The following is an 18630-nucleotide window of genomic DNA, read 5'->3' as shown; positions in this document are numbered from 1 at the left end:
TTTATATAATCAAATACAAATAATTTCATTCTTCACATAAAAATTATTAAGAAAAATAATAAAATATTTAAAAATTATGTTTTTTATTATAGGGCCAATGACCGATATGACCATTGATAGGCCCAATGTACGATTTGACCACTCATAAGATAAGGGTTGTTCCATTTGTTTAAAGTGGGTAGGTATCAAGGAATTTAAGCTTGCTTATGACTAATAATGATAGGTGGCATTGAATTGCCAAAGATGTAGAGAGTAGAAGGCCATTATGAGGCAATTCTAGGAGGGAAAAGGAAAGGTAGGAAAAGAGGTGGTTAAGAATGGGGAAAGGTATGAGCAACAAGACATATTCACTAAATTCTTCTGGCTTACTAGTCCTACCCCTGTTTGGCTAGAACAATATCTTTACATTTAAATACAATTATTAACCTATCAATTCAATTTAATTTCCTAATTTTAACATCAAAATAATTATTAACTTAAATTGTTTAACCATATCCTTATGCATTTTCTTAATTTATTTTCTAAAAATATTACCACAATTATAAAATATTACTATATTAATTTTATTTTATTTTATATTTTCTTGATTTTTCTTTTCAACCTTCTATTTTTATTAAACTCGCAAAAACAAAGTAAAATTATAAATTCCAACTCAGGAATCAAATTCTGACTAGTAATGGGATGAAACAAATCACGAACTAGGTTTAGAATTTGGATCCCCTAATTTTGACAAGTGAAAAAAAGTGTGTTATGCAAGTAAATATAAATATAAGCTATAGTGTGCTACTTGGGTGAAAAACATAACAAATAGTGTTATGTTAGTGTCAACACCCAATTTCGTCCGGGTGAATAAATTTATTTTCAAAAAAAATATAAAAAATAAAATAAAATAAAGTTTTTTAGTTAATAGAAAATAAAAAAAAAATGTGAAACAAAATTTTCTTCAAAGATTTTCAAACTTTAATTTTAGAAAAAAAAAGAGAGATGAAAAAAAAAAGGAAAAAGGAAGGAAGAGCCTAATTTGTTATCACACCCTTCTTCATGAGCCTAACAACTCAACATATCTTTACCTTTGTTCTGATAGAGAAATTAGTGATATGATTCTAATAATTAAAAGCAATATCTCTTCATATAATTAGAATCACTATTACTAATTGGGATTGATTTTTGTGCTCTGATTTGTTAACGGTTAGAATCAATATTATTGATCTTGATTGATTTTGTGCTCTGATTTGCTATGATTTGATCTCTATAATGAGCTGCTATCATAACCAATTCCTTCCTTATATTGTTCATTACAATTAAGGCTGAGATTGCATTGATATTGCAAGGTGTGAGTATAAATATGCACTCTGTCATGACCAAAAAAATAGATTCTCTACACTTTTCTAATTCTTTCTCTCATCACCACTCACATAGACACCTCTAATTTTTATTTCTATTGGAAAAACAAACACGAAAATATTAGAAAAGGAAGAAAGAAAAAAGAAAAGAGAAATGGTGAGGAGATATTGATTTTTTTTTAAGGTACGTCACTTTCAGTTCATTCCTCTTTTGATTTAGTTTTTCTTAATTTTCATTCTTTTTTTTTAATCATAAAAAATATTTTTTCCCTTTTCTTTAGTGCTTGCCCGACCGCTCGCGTCGCATGACATCCAATTTAGACTTTTGTTTTTTCTAAAAAATATATACAAATGATCTAAAAATAAAAAATAATTTTCTTTGTTTACTCTTTTATGTTTATTTGGTTGCTCACGTCATAATGACATCCACAACTACTTTAAAATAATTTTAAAAAAATATTAAAAATTTATAAATGATTAAAAAAATAAAAGATTAGAAAAAAGAATTTATTTCAAGTGTTTGTCTTGCCGCTCGCGTCACGTGACACCAATTTTAAAATAATACTAAAATTTAAATAAAAAAGTTTTCAAAATTATAAAACAAATTAAATTTTTTATCAAATAATTTTCCAAATAGTTTTTCATAAAGAAATACGTAACCATGATTCTCCATTGTGAATGGAGATACGTAGGAGCGAGGATTAATCCTTGTCAGGCCCAAAAAAACCAAAAAAATTATTTTTGTTTATTTTGTACATCCTTTTGTTGTTACTTTTGGGGAAAATTAAATATTTTGAAAACCACATCCTTTTTGCACGTTTAATTAAAGGTATCATCTTAGGACGAGCGTTGTAGGGTGCTAATACCTTCCCCACACGTAATCGACTCTCGGACCCAAAATCTGGTTTTTCGCATACCTTGCTCTTTTTTTTATGGTTTTTCATATTTTCCTATAATAACTATGGTGGCGACTCCAATACTCTTTTTTTTTTCAAATTTAACTTTTGGTTCGTCGTACCGTTGCGATTTCGGTTGCGACAGTTAGAAAAAAAAATTCAAGTGATTACTATAGGGCAAAAGCACTAAAAGGATGCAATTATTTTTTTCAAAATCATCGAAAAAGGCATATTTCAAAAAAATTATGAAATGGGCAAGTTGGGCTAACTTGGTACGACTTCATTGTGAATGAGTCCTCTCAAGTTGGCAAGACTTTGGTGTAAAGTATTTTTAAGTTGAAGTTGTACTAAGTTAGCATGACTTTAGTTCAATACAGTTTAAACTGTGCTAAGTAGCGATGTCAAAAAAATTCGTACCTACGAGTATTTGCGGATAAAACTCGCAACGGATAAAAAATTGATCTTATAAATGGATACCAGCGGGTAACGGGTACGTGTATTTTTTATACCCGCGTGTTAATGGATCAAGTACGCGTATCATAGTATATGTACCTGTGGATATCCGTACCCGCTATATTCTAATTTAAATTAAAAAAAATTATTAAAATATTAATACATTGATTTTGAATGGGTTATTTTTTATCAATTAGTTTTAAAATATTTCATTTTTTTGTAAATTGTCATTAAACACTATAAAAATTGGTGGTTAAAATACTCCGTTGGTTCTCGTTTTTGTACCAAAATCTCAGTTTGGTCCTCGTATTTTTATTAGTCTCAATTAGGTCTACATTTTTGTAAATTAGTATCAATTAGGTCCTTTCCGTTGGTATAGAACTAACACCGTTAAGTAGGTGCCACGTGTGAGCTCCTCGTTTGTTTTAATTTTTTAATTTTTTTTTAATTTTTTTTAATTTTTTTTTTAAAAATATTTATGCCACATGTCACGTTTGTACTATGTCACGTGTCAATCTAATATGGTGACACGTGTCAAATTATTATATGAATCTCAATTTGGTCCTCATATTTGTTAATTTGATTTGATTTCAGTCCCAAATTTTTTAACAAAAAATTAATTTCATGTTCTCCAAATTTGGACCAAATTTAATTTTTATATAAATGTAATGATGATACTTTTATTACAAGTGACATTTCTATTACATATTTTTAACAATATTTAATTTATTTAAATTTATTGATAACGCTGTCGTTGACGTGATCAAATTAATACTACTAAACTATAGCAACTTCAGTATTGCTAAGATAGTAGTCAAGAAAATAGAAAGGGTAAAGTAACCCTAAGTCGTCTCCCAACGAACACGGAATTGATTTTTAACAAATTAGTTCTTATAAAACTATACAAATGAGTTAGTCAAATAAAATAAAAAATATAGGGGATTAAGATAAACAAAGATAGAAATAAAATTTAAAAGATAAAAAGAGATAAAAAACAATAGTAAAGAAAATATATTGATTCCATTGTTTTTTCAAAATAGATTCATGATCGGTTATCTAAAGATTATTGCTCAATTAATTATTGTTATATATTTACAAATTAATCAATGTAAAGTCTCAATTAATTTGTTGGCGTTCTCACTTTTAACCAAAGTACAGTCTCAATTAAAAGTGAGAACTTTTAGATTATCCACAGTAAATTCAACCAAAGTACAATCTCAATCAAATTTACTATGCCTAATCATGTCTATTCTTTTATCTCCTCACCAAATAAAAAGCTTAATTAATCAAAGTAAAGTCTCAATTAATTGTAGTTAGAGTAAATACCTTTAACCAAAGTAAAGTCTCAATTATTGGTAAAAACTCATTTAATCATATGAAAGTTTCTAAATAAAATCAAAGTAAAGTCTCAATTCAATTTAAAAACCCTTGGACTCATATGACCAACATACATATAGATTTAAAATCATTACTTCTTACGTGATTTAAAGATAAAAGACATAGATGAATGAAAACCTCAACAACAATAAAAAGAACAAAGAATCCAATTAAGAAATTACAATTGAATCAACCCAAGAAGTTTAGAACTCCATGAATGCAAAATAAAGAGAGAAGAATAGAGAGAAGAAAAGAGAGAGAAAGGAAATGAAATTAGGCACCCCTAAGGGTTCCAAGACTCCGAAGTCCCGAGCTTGTTTTTTTCTGCTTCTCCCCCAGTCTCTTTATATAAGAATTGGACTGGGTTTTTCTGTTGCTAAAACCTCTCAAATATCTTTTAAAATAAAGATAAAGATAAATATTCAAAGATATTTGGAGAGATATAAACTATTTGACAAATATAGTTGGTTAATAATTTATGATATAATTAAATAAATAAATTATTTAAAGATATCTGATAAATTATCACCAAATAATATTTTTATTAATTTTCTAAATAACCCATTTTCAATCCTGTAGTCCAAATTTGCTGGGAAATCCAAAAAGATGAATATTTGCATTTAAACCCCCTTCTTTGACCAGTCTTTGACCAGATTTGAATATTTAACCAGAATTTGACTAGTTGACCATTTGGCTGTCCATTGAGAAGCTGACACATGGCATCTCCTTCTTCTCTCACATCAGGCCAATTCTCTCTCCTCACTTAGGGTTTGCTGCTGCAACATACTTGCTAACGTGAAGGATGGTGGTTTCACAGTGGCTGCTGCCATTTCATTTTCGGCGTGCCTGCTTAAAGGTGCGTGAACGCTGCTGATGCGTTTATGGTGGACATGGTTGGAGTCGCAGGTGCTGCAATGGAGTTTGTGCAAATCTTTAGCAGTGAAGATGGTGGTTGCCGTGGCCGAATTGGTTGCTGCAGAGATGAAAAAGCGTGATGGTGATGGTGTGTGGTGTCTGCCGGCGAGGTCCGTGAATGGTGGCTGGCAGCTGCCATGGTGATGGTAGGAGAGGAGGAAAATTAGGGTTAGGGTTCCATTTTGGGAGATGGAGGAAGATGATGACATGGCAGTGTTTCATTGGTATAGATGTGTTTGCAAGGATTAATGCCACGTGGCTTGTTCTGGTTGGCTAATTTTAAAAGTTGAGGATTGTCACATGGCAACATCTGAGTGAATGGAGTTTAAGTGGTAAGAGGGGTGAAAATAGAAAAAGATAGGAGTGTAGAAGTAGATTTTTTACAGCTTATTTGGAAAAGGGGAGTGTATATGTAATTTAGGGGGTGCAAAAGTGATTTTTCCATAACTTGCTAATTTCAACCTTATTTAAAGGTGGTTTGTAACTTCAATCAATTTATTTTCCCACTTTGAATGAGCTTAATCTCTTCAATCAATTTATTTTCCCACTTTGAATGAGCTTAATCTTAACTTCAGATGCATCAACAAACGTTAAAATATCCAAAAATAATTTATGCAGCTAAAAATCATTTTTTAAGACATTTTTATCACACAAGCTCAAAAAGCCTAATTATCAGAATTGTCAATTAAATCACTCTTTAAGCACACAAATTCAATTAAATCCCCATAATTAAACATTAAATGAGGGCAAAAATACGCAGTCATTATTTATATTTTACATTAAACTTTATTCAAACTTTATTTTAAAATTATAAATATATAGATTAATAAATTTATATTCGAAATATTTGTATAACATTCTATATCAACAATATTTTAGAGTTGGCTTAAAAATAATAATTTTATAAATTCAAATGTAAAGTTTTAAAACAATTTTATAACAAATTAAAATAAATATATTAAAAATTTTAATATTAAATACAATTAATATTATTAAAATATTTAATAAAAATATCAATTTTAATAAAAATAATCATAACATCATATAAAAGTAAAATTTGGTCTAAATTTGGAGCGTCTGAAATTGAAAATTTTTAAAAATATTTGGGACTCAAATCAAATCAAATTAACAAATATGAGGACCAAATTGAGATCCATACAATAATTTGACATGTGTCACCATATTAGATTGACATGTGGCACACTATAGGCGTGACATGTGGCATAAATATTTAAAAAAAAAATTCAAAAAATTCAAAAAAACGAGAAGCTGACACGTGACACCTACTTAACGGTGTTAGTTCTATACTAACAGAAAGTACCTAATTGATACTAATTTATAAAAATGTAGACCTAATTGAGACTAATAAAAATACGAGGACCAAATTGAGATTTTGGTACAAAAACGAGAACTAACGAAGTATTTTAACCAAAATTGGTTATTTGAACTTTGTTTGAAATTTATGAATGTTAGGTACTATATTTTATTTGAATATATGGTTAAAATATGTTGTTAAATATATTTTTTTTTGTAAATATCCATAGGTGTCCGTGAATATTAAAAAAATATATGAGTACCCGTATAATGGATACCCACAATGATATGGGGATAAGTATGAGGCAAATATTTATTGAGCGGGTAGGGTACAAGAGAGCTACTACTCGTACCATACTCGCCCTATTAATATCCCTAGTGCTAAGTTTGCATGACTTAGTTTGATTTTGGTAGAAGTTGTGCCAAGATGACATAACTTTAGTTTAAAATACTTTGAACTAAAGTTGCGTCAACTTACCATGAATTCAACTTTAAAAATGTTTTGAACTAAAGTCGTACTACCTTGACACAACTTCTTCATATTGAAATTGTGTTATCTTGATATGACTTATCCACTTTCATATTTTTTTTTCAAATTTATCCATTTTAGTAATTTAAAAAAAAACGAAAAAAATCCTTACTATGGATATTTTATCTTCTATTAAAATAACTAAAAGTAGTTCTCTTAGTATTATGATCAAAGTATATTTTATTTTATTGCATGTGGTCTCCTTATTAACACTTTAATATATTTTATTTTATTGACGTTGTTTTATTATATTCGTTGAAATGATTTTAGTAATGAGGATGAATATTTTATTATAAGAAAATAATTATATTTAAATCCATGATATGAAAATAATTATATTAGAAGCATGATATCATTTTCTTTATTGTATAGTTTTGGTTCTATTGAATCTATATCAATATACAAATGGGAACTAACAAATAGCAACCTTTTCAATTAAATACTATATATCACACACTTCAATTCAAAAAATTTTATCTAAAAAAGAAAAAACGCTTACGTGTCACGCTCTCCTTTTTTTACACTTGGAAAAAATATTCAAAAACAAAATCAATTATCTCTCTTTCCACTTTCTCCACGTATCCCACCGCTTCTTTTTCCTCTCTCTCCACTTTCAAATTCCATATTCAATTCTCTCTCTTAAACCTCTTCTCTCTCTTTCTGACTTTTCATTTCTCATTCTCGCTTCATATTCTTCTCATTCTCACTTTCTCATTCTCTTGCACGACTTTCTTCTGATTTTTGTTGCTCTTTCTTAGTCCATCGAAAAGTGTAAGACCCGTGAAAATTAATTAATTAATAAATGTGGGAAGAAAGAGCCTTTATGGCATTAAATATTGTTTGATGTGATGTGGAAAAGTGTTTGCTCATGTGGTTGAGAGTACTTTGATTGTGTCAAAGGACTTGGGTTCAAGTCTTATGTATGCCAATTATGTGTCATTTGATTTATTATTATTTTGTTTTGGTAATGTAATTGTGAATGGTGAGTGATAATATAGTCATAAGATTATAATGGTTATCACAAAATGTGCATTTAGGTGACCTGTGTTGAAGTTGAGCGACAGAGACTGCGAAATTTGGGCCATTTTGAGTGCAACTTCTCGTCCAGGCGAGAAGTTTGAGTTATGAGCTAAGGACACTCTCACATAGGTGAGAGTGGCTCGCCTAAGCGAGTTCACAAAGTCCGTTTGTTATCCAGGAACTTTAGGAGTTTGTCGCTAGGTATTTGACCAAATAGGATCGTCCAGTTCCTATAGAACCTATCACTAAAATACCCCTACTAGGGGGAGGTAGGGCTAAGCAGAGCGAAAAGGGTTTTCCATGAGATGGGAAATGCAAACTATTAGCCCCCCACAAGGTGTGTGAATAAGTAATTGTCTGATAATTAGCAAGGAATATACGTCTTTCTACTAAACAGGATGTATTGAATTCATAAATCATTAGATACTTTTTTTGAATGTCAACTAAGTATCGTAAGTAAATTGCCTCTTAAGCGAGATAACGTGGAGAAGCCATTGTCTTAAGCTCGCTCAGGCAAGGTGAACTAGCCTAAGCGAGGCTGAGGGCTTAGCTTGGGCGAGAGTCCCTAGCTTAAGCAAGTTTATGCAAATTTTCATGTTTATGTGTGCTTGTATGTGTGATTTGGTTGTTTTATCCTAAGTATAGGAAGTATATGCATGTGGGGTGGTGTTTGGGCTTGAAGGACTAAGTCCAATAGTGGTCTGGGATGTGTTGGATGGTTGGACACATGATGGGCATGGAACTGGTTGAGTTTCCGTCGGCTACTAATGGGTGAGGAGTCCTTGGTATGGTGATTACATGTGTCGGGCGCATGATGGGCAAGGAACTATTATGTTCCCATCGGCTACTATTGGGCGAGGAGTCCATAATATGGTGATTGCGTGTGTGTCAGGGTCCAAGTTGAGAAGACTTGGATGTTTTACTACAGACGAGGAGTCTGTAGGGCAGGACAATGAGCGAGATAGGCTCATAGGGTTGGACCACGAATGAGTTAGTTTCGTGGGAGCATAGTGAAGTCCCAAGATCTAGTTCATGCATATGACTCATGAAGGACTATGAGATCATGGTTGGGTAATTTGGAAAAAATGACATATTTAGTCACTTTATTTTGGGTTGGGTGTCATATTTATTTCATGTATCGGTTTATATATTGTGCATAGCTCACCCTTTCTGTGTGTGTGTGGCGATGATCGGGTAACTCGTTATCCGGGAGCAGATGATTTGACAGGTGGGCCAGGAGATGTCTAGAGGCGGAGAGTAGGGGCTACCTGGGCTTTTGAAAGCATTTTTTTTGTTTTAAGATTTTGATGTAACTTTAATTATGTTGAACTTTGGTAAATTTTGTAATAGAATAATTGTGAACATTTGGATTACGTTACAGTTATAATTTTGTTTAAATTTCCCATGTTTTGGGAAATGACAGTATATTAAATGAGGTGTTTAATTTTCTTTTCTATTTATTAAAAGTTCGTAATATTCCTTAGGGATGTTACAAGTGGTATCAGAGCAAAAGTTTTGAAAATATTTTTAAATATTTTGGGGCTAGTGGGGAGTGAGCTTATTGATGTGGTTGTTTGTTGTGTGTTTGTGTTGAATGTTGAAAAGGTGTGAGTGGTTTTGTTTGACTAAGTGACTGATTTTTAACAGTTGAATGTGGCGTATCCAGGCTACGGTTGCTAACAGGAGGAGAAGGAGTAGTGGCGCTGACGACATCGCGGAGGCTATTCACCGGATGGTGGATGCGATGCAAACACTTGCGGTAGCGCAGCCTAGAACAGCCATTGCACCTGTCAGGGTGCCGACTGTGGAGGACTTCTTGCGCCACAAACCAGCGGAGTTCAATGGCAAGGTCTCTCCGGATGCAACAGATGCTTGGCTCCGCAAGTGTGAGAAGATTTTTAAAGTGATGAATTGCCCTGATGAGCAGAAGTTACTTTTCGCCACTTATCTGTTGAATGATGCCGCGGAGTATTGGTGGACGGGAATGCAATAGCAGATGCAGACCCGAGGTGAACAGGTGGAGTGGATTAGCTTTAGGACGCGGTTCCTGGAGAAATATTTCCCCGACACAGCCAGACAGGACAGGGAGGCAGAGTTCCTCGCATTGCAGCAGGGAGATATGACAGTGCAAGAGTACGTGAATAAATTTTAGCATCTGGCGAGATACTATTCACAGAATATTAAGAAGAGTGGAGGTGTTTGAAGTTTGAGCGGGGACTCAAACATGAGTTGAAGAAGGTGGTAACACCTTTGAGGGAGAGGAGATTCCCAGTCTTGGTGGAACAGGCCAAGAGTGCCGAACACCTGGAGAAAGGCCCTAGTCCGGTTATCCAACATTAGAGGAATGTCGTAGAGGCGAGGCACATGAAGAAGCCTTAAAACTGACCATAGGCATCTCAGGGTCCCACTTGCTACGAGTGTGGCGGACCCTACCTGAAGAGAAATTGCCCCCAGAGAAATTGCTACCAGTCTTCTATCTTTATTACCGCGATTTTTTTTTTGTTAACGCTTTTTTTTGTTTTATTTTTTTTTCAACAAGTCGAATTTTATTTATTCTTAATCTTATTAACTTCTTAAAAGTTAATTATCATTTTACGAATTATCATTTTATAATTATCATTCTATAATTAATATTTTTTTAATTTGTAATTCATTTTAATTTTTTTATTCCCAAGCGACTGCATTAATTATGAAGCAATCTATCCAGTAAGTACGGACTCTTCGAACAGCTATGACTTATCATATTCTCTTTATATATATTCCCAACCTGTGTTACGCATTACCAACTACCGAGTGACAAATCTTCTTTTTCTTCTCTTAACTATTATATTCTTTTACTAATCTTCTTCATCACCAATCTATTATCGTGCAATGGCAATGACATCCATCGCGACCCCACAATCTATACTGTCTGCAAAACTTATTGGCGGATTCCTTACTATGTTTCTTAAGGACAAGGTTTCTTTTTTATTCCTTGACATTTATTTTTTATCTTTATTTTGATTTCTTTATTCTTCCCTTGCTAATCTGTGAAGGCTTTTGGACACGTCGACCAACTGTTCATAATACGATATGGGAAGGACATTGGTTCAGAGTGAACCGTTGTTGATTACGAAAGTAATGTTCACCATGTTACCTACAACATGGATATTCACACTCCACTGATTACCGAAGGTTGGAATGATTTAATATCTTTCTATGCAGATAAGTCTGACAAATTGGTTTTGTTCAAATACGTCAGAAATTCTTCTTTCCAACTCCACGTCTCTAAGCGTTCTATAGACTCACTACTCCGAGCGAATTTCCTAAACCATATTTGCATTTGTCGTCCTCTCAGTATGTCAAATTTAATTCATTTTCAAGTTCAACTATCTAGATACTACTCTAAAGCCAGCCACTTGGTTAGTTTTAATTTTTTTTTAATTATTTGTTTACATTCCTTCTTATTAAGCCTTAATAAGTAATATGCCTTCACATTATGTTTCCAGTATTTGAAAAAAGAATTTGCGAGTTATTTTCAAAATAGTGGACTTTCATCTGTTGTTCTACACAGACCAAGGTGCCAAGTTGAATGTAAATTGATCATAAGATGTCGGTCTGTAAAGTTAGGAGTTGGTTGGAAGAATTTTTGTGCTCTTCATGAACTATCTGCAGAGGATCATAGTGAAACTCTTTTTTAAAGTTGAAAGCGATAAACCAAACATTCATATCAAAGTTCATTATCCTTTAATTTGGTTTAAAAGTTGAACATTTACTATGCTATTTTGTTTTGGAACTTCTTATATATATATATATATATATTTTGCAGTTATGTGTTTTTAAATTTAAACTGAACTTTAATATGTTTATGTATGTGGATGTATATTTTGTAATTTAAACTTGATATATCAAGTTATGTGTTTTTTCTTTTTATCGCTATATATTTTGTATATTTTTTAATTTTGTTATTTTAATTTCGCAGTTCTTTGATAAAAAATATGAAATCAGATTTTAGAAACTAATCTCAATAAATGATAATTATAATTTGAAATAATCAAATTAATTATCATGCCATCTAAATTCAAAATTAAAACAGCAGTCCAAACATTAAATATTATTTATTCTTTTTTAAAAAAGAGTTTAACGTAAACATGAAATTTTAATTCTCAGAACATTCGGTTGCCTACATCATTCGAATTTAACCTAATCCTTTAATATTTAATTTTTTTATATAAAATAATTTAAATAATATTACAGTGTCAATCAATATTCAGAGTCATTAATATTCGCACTGCTCGAGGTAATGATTATTGAACCAGTGTTATATGTATTTAATTTGCTGCTTCATCTTCCACACATTTTCATTATTGAACTGATTCAGATTCTTGATCATGGTGCAGGTTTTCAACTGGTGTTCAATTCTCAATAAAATCATGATTGCAATCTCAAAATTCTCAACTGCTCTCTTTCATATTTTAATCAACACCGTCTTTGCTCACCATTACGTCTTTTCACATTTCAAAATTCTGAACTGCTTTCTTTCACAACCTTTAAATTATCTACTAATGAATAATAATTACGATGGTTGATCAGTGTGGAGGTTTTACTTCTCAATAAAATCATCATTCGAATTTCAAGATATCTCAATTGCTCTCTTTCATATTTTTATCAGAAGTCTCTTTGATCACCATTACGTCTTTTCAGTTCACTTCTCTTATCTGGCTCTTATCTTCTTCGTTTCTACATCGTCTTCTTTTATCATCATCTACAACAAGCTTTTATCTTCTACATTTTAGAAAGGTATGTATGTTCTTATTCAAGATTTCTTTCACCAACACTCTTTTTATCTTCTATGTTTCATGATCATCGTTTCTCATCAATCGTTTCAACATTTCACTTTACACCCTGTCTTTTTTCAACTTCTTCTCCATTACATAAAGGTACGCATGTCCTAATCACCAAATATAAGAATACATTACCTAATACCATCTTCTTCTCCATTTCATTTTTAGGTTAACAGATGACCACTAAACAATGCATACTTGGTGAAAGTTCCATTCTTTCTGCCAAGTGGAAGGGTGGTTTCTTTGTTATTTTCCTCGAAGAACAGGTTTGTGTAATATTTCACATATTCCAATTTTGACTACCATTCTTATATGATTTTCTTTTGTTTTGTTTTGATGGTCTTCCTGTTTTGACAAGGATTTGGGGTTCGTGAACCGTTTGTTTACGCCATGAACTCGGTCAACGTTAGACTATTTCCGATAACAAGGGTAATGTTCACCATGTTACCTTCAACATGGATATTTATAATCCAAGGATTACTGAAGGGTGGTGTGAACTAAGAAATTTTTATCATTTACAACCACCCAAACTTTGTTATTTAAGACACACTAGAAATTCGACTTTTGAAATATACCTTTACCAACATTGTTCAGAGTCAAATGTTCAAAAAATTTAAAGTCATGTTCGAACAAATGCTCCTCTTACAAGGTCCAACTTAATTCATTTTGAGTTCAGACTATCTAAAACAAACTGCAAATCAAGTTTTTTGGTAAGGTTTCATGACCAAACTTGTTGTTTTCTCTCCTAATATTCTCTATTAATACCTTATTTTGATTTTATATTAATTCTTCTTATTTTGTTCTACAGGATTTGAATTCAGACTTATGTAAATATTTTTGCAATAGTCAATTGTCAGATATTGTCCTTCATGGTCCAAAAGCACAAGTTCAATGCAAGTTGTTGATAAGGGCTAAGTCTGTCAAGATCGGCAGTGGATGGAAAAAATTTTGTGATGTTCATGGACTAGAGGAAAGAGACATAGTTATCTTTGAGGTTGACGGTGAAAACAGAAACTAGGATGTCATTGTTCTATTTAATATAGATGAATATTATCATCGCGACTGAACATCCATTTACTGTTCGTATGAATTTTTATTTTATTTTATGATGTTTTATATATATGTTTTATGCTGTTCATTTTCAACTATATTATTGCCAGTTTAAAAAGTTGTCATTTAATTCAACACTGCTTCATATCTTTTTCCACAATTAAATATCTTTGCCATTTATTTAATGTCAGACACCAAAATGTCTTATCAGTTAGTATTTTTTTTAAATGATTTTTTAATTTTAAATTTGATTTTTTAACTGTTGATTAAAATGACTTGTAATATTTTTTTCATTTTTTGTGCTATTCAAGACACTTTTGCAGTTACTTAATGCCATACTCAACCGTCCAAACTCTCCGTCGTCTTTTCAATTTTAATAATTTGTAAACTCTAGTCTTAAAACTGTGTAATGTTATTATTGTTTGTACTTCTCGATATATTTTGTATATATTCGTGCAGATCTTTCACTGCTCATAATTAATGCATATCAACACATCATATAGTTTTAATAAAATAAAGTATTAAATTTATTCCATCAGATCTTTACTTTGCTTCCCCATGAAGTTTTTATCAGTATTGAAATTGAAATCTGATATGTTTTGTTCACCACAATCTTTGTATGCACAAGTTTTCTACCAAATTTCTTAACAATCGCAAGGTACGCACTTCATCTTCCTATGAGTTCATCTGTATATGAGTGTTAAGTTTATTGGAAATTTTGAAATCCATGTTAGGCATTGTTTTACAAAACAAATTTCGAAACCCATGTTATTAGTCTAATAAATTAAACGAATTGGAGCCCATTTGTAGTTTGCTTCTTCAGCAAGTTTGTATCCTTATTGAAATCTTATTTGCTTTTTTGACGATAAATCTTTTATGCACAAGTTTTCAGCCAGATTACTTATCAATAACCAAGGTATTGACTTCATTTGTTGTTCTTTATTAGAGTTTGTCCTTCTTTTGTTCAATTCTGAGATAACATCTTCTCTCCTCAATTCTTTTTTTTAATGTTTTATACGCAAATATGTATTTGTAGATCTGCATTGTTTCCACATTAGTGTTATAATTAATGTTTATCTGCGGAATAGATTGACTGGATATTATGTATATACTTTTAAGTAATCTTTTACATGCTTTCTGTTCAGCATTATTTTTGTTGTATTACTTTTGGCGGACTAGAGATCTACATTGGTTCTGACATGAATACCTGATATTTCCAGTTTTCACCAAAACATGTTAGTATCAAAGCTGCTTTTGTAGATGAAAAGTATATATTTCTATTAACATCATATTGCTGTCACTTTTTCAATAGCTTACAAGTTAATGAGATCTCCATTTGTCCTTTATTGATTCTTCTACCATTGAAAATTAAATACCCAAGAAAGATATCAGCGTTAAGTTTTTCGAGAATTGCCAAATCCATGTTATCTTACAATTTTGTATGCATTGTTGGACCAAAAGAAAAAGCTGATTGTTTAGGCATGTGTAAAAAGGTGTTTTTTCTTTTCCCCATTTTTACTTAATTTGTGAAACATAAATCACAGCATGCATCTGGTTTTATTTTTTATGTATGATCTCTACAAATACATCAGACCATTCTTATTTTTTTAAGTTCTCTACATATACATCTATCCAGACCTTCCTTTTTTTTATTATTGTCTAATTCCCCGTTTTCCTTACACCATGTCTGCTTTGCAAAAATAAACTCAGTCATTACAAGAACTGAACCCGGAGAAGGAAAGCTGGAATATCGTTGCAAGAGTTGTAAGGTTATGGTTTGTTGAGGATTACACAAAAGGAAAATCTCCATTTTCCATGGAGATTGTTCTTCAAGACAAAGAGGTACTACCCAATGCACTTTATTTTCTTACTTTTCCTTAGTGTTTTAGTTACAATATGATATTGTTATTTGATATATGGAACTATTTATGAAGGGTGTCCTAATTCATGCATCTGTTAGACGCACACTGATATACAAATTCCAATATGAAATCAAAGAGGATAAGGTTTACGCCATTCAATCTTTTAGTGTTTCATGTAATGGTGGTTCTTATAGAACTACAAATCACGCCTGTAAGATCAACTTCCAATTTGGAACCAATGTCAATTTGGTCGAATTTAACTTAGTTCCAAAAATTAGTACTGCCTACACCCCTTTTTCAACCATCACTGCTCCTGGTTTTGACACAGATTACTTAGTTAGTAAGTATCTTCTTTTCTTTTTCTTCTTCTTTTCGTTTAACTATTCATTAATGCTTTATTTGGTTATTGTTTATTTTTCTGTAGATGTCATTGGAATGTTTATTGGTGTTGGAACAGAGAGAGAGTTAGAGAAAGGTGGTAAAAAGACCAAGATGAATGTCATCCTTATTGAATCTGATGGGTAAGAGCATTGTTCTTCTCTTATATGATGTTTAACATTAATCTTATCTAACGAATTTTTACATCATTCAATAGTTATCGACTAGAGTGTACTTTATTTGGTCAATATGTTGATATGTTAAATGCATTTCTTGCTACTAGAGAGGATCAATATGTTGTCATTGTTTTACATTATTGCAAAGTGAAGACCTTCCAAAGTAACCAATTTAGTTCATTTATAAAAGTTGTAGTAATTTTATAGACAATGTTCTATATTTCTGTAGAATTGTTGTAGTCAAATATTTTCTCATATTTTATAGATAAAGTTTCTATTCAAAACTGTATGAACTGTACGAGGATAATCTTTAACTATGATGGTGAAGATGCTACGAAGTTGAAAAAATTGTAAGTACATTTTACATGCTATTTATTTCTGTTTATATATACATTCAAATATATATATATATATATATATATATATATATATATATATATATATATATATTGTAGGATGTGGGATAGCACTGAATCTCTTTCTCAACCTTTTACCCAACTGTTTCAAGCTTCAAAAGTTAGCTTAGAAGAAGATTTCATTAAGCTGCATCCTAGATGCTCAATTGAAGGTCTTAAAGATTTTAAACATGTTGAATTCTTTACTCTATCTTGCATTTAAATTGTTTTGGTTGTATACCGTGCATATGCTTTAATTTATTTTTTTGGTTGTACCCAGGAAAGTACTTTTATAGTTAAAGCTATTATCAAACATGTTCTAGATCATGATGATTGGTGGTACACAGCATGTATCTGCAACAAAGTTGTCTATCCTGATTCCAAAATGTTTTTTTGTGAAAAATGTAACAAACATGTCATTAAGGTTACACCTAGGTAATATTATTAATCTACAATTTTATGATTTTAATTTTTTTATACTTATCTTTAAATTACTTTTAATTTAAATAATAGTTACAAACTTAGACTTCGTGTAATTGATGCTACTGATTTTACAACTTTTGTTGTGTTTGACCGTGATGCAAGTGCAATGTTGAAGAAAACATGCTCTGATATTCTTGACTTACAAGACAAGGTTAATTTTCCTATGTATTGAAACAAATTCTTAATCATTCTATATTGTTGACTTCTTTTCAAATTATTTAAATCATTTCTATTTGTACTTCTTTTAATAGAACACTGCTTCTGGGAACTTGCCTAAAGAGTTTGAAGTACTCATTGATAAGACCTATCTATTCAAATTTGAGTGCAAGAATGATTATAATAGCAAATTTGATCAATCATTCAGAGTTAAAAAAATATGCATGGATGAAAAAGTCATTGAAAGCTTTAGTGATTTTGAAGTTAAGTCTTTGGTAAGATCTGATTCATTTCTTTTAAAGTCTTATGTTATATATAATTTTAATTTTTCTCTTTTTGTAATTAAATATCTTTGTTAGGATCTATACTTTGCAAATGAAGAAGAAAGCAAACTTAAGCAGATTACAAATGAGATCTCATCTGATCCCATTGCAGAGGTATGTGAAGATTAGAACTATTATAACTATACTTTTTTTTTGTAAAACTTGGTATATTCTTACTTTATCAAGTTTATTTATAGGATTTGCTGATCAAATTTACTGAAGAATCAAATGATGTGGATACTCTAACTAATGATTTGAACACTATAGCATCAAAAAATGTTTCTACAGAGGAGGTCTTGATCAATAAAGCAGTAATTGATGTTGAAATTGATGAGTTAGCGCGCAAAGAATCATCACATTTGGACAATCTTAGTTTTGACTTGGCTACCCAAGCACGTCTTCCGGCAACTAAAAGGCAGAATCGATCTTTGGTTCAAGAAAACAAGAAGATCCCAGTGAAGATGTTGAAGAAGAACATCAAAATTGAAAAGTGATTTGTGTTATTTCAATCTGAAAATTGTACCAGACTTTATTTCTGTTTTTATTTTGTGATGTTATTTTTTGGAAAACCTTTGGTGCTTTTAACTGCATGTACTGATGAACAATATTTTTTGTTATTTTTAATTTTTTTTTCAAAACATTAACTTGAAGTTTCTGTTTATGAACTATATTAGTTATTGCTCAATATTATTTCGTGGTTATTTTTGCAGTGACAAATTGCTAGCAGAATCAAATTGTGTTGATATTATTTTATATTATCAACACCATATTCATCTTAGCTACATGAATGATGATGTAAACAGTTCACTGAAGAGAAAACCTGAGAACAACATTGTATTTCTTGAATTCATCGAAGAAGACATCTGAAGAGAAATATTAAAAAGGATAAATTATTGATTAAAAAGAAGATAATGTTCCTTTGAAGACAATTTTTTTGATGGTATTTTGTTATTGTAATATGTGTACTAATCTGTCTGTTTGTAATTTCTATTGAATTACTTATGCTTTTGCTAATGATTTAATGCATATATGTTTTATTAATTATTTTTTATTTCCAATTTAATCTCCATTGGTTTACCAACAATTGTTGACATTTATGAAGTTGTGTTAACAAAAAAAAACTACCAGCTACATCAA

Source organism: Vigna unguiculata, chromosome 4 (assembly GCF_004118075.2).
Source record: "Vigna unguiculata cultivar IT97K-499-35 chromosome 4, ASM411807v1, whole genome shotgun sequence".
Classification (NCBI taxonomy): domain Eukaryota; kingdom Viridiplantae; phylum Streptophyta; class Magnoliopsida; order Fabales; family Fabaceae; genus Vigna; species Vigna unguiculata.
Note: the sequence above shows the minus strand (reverse complement) of the source record.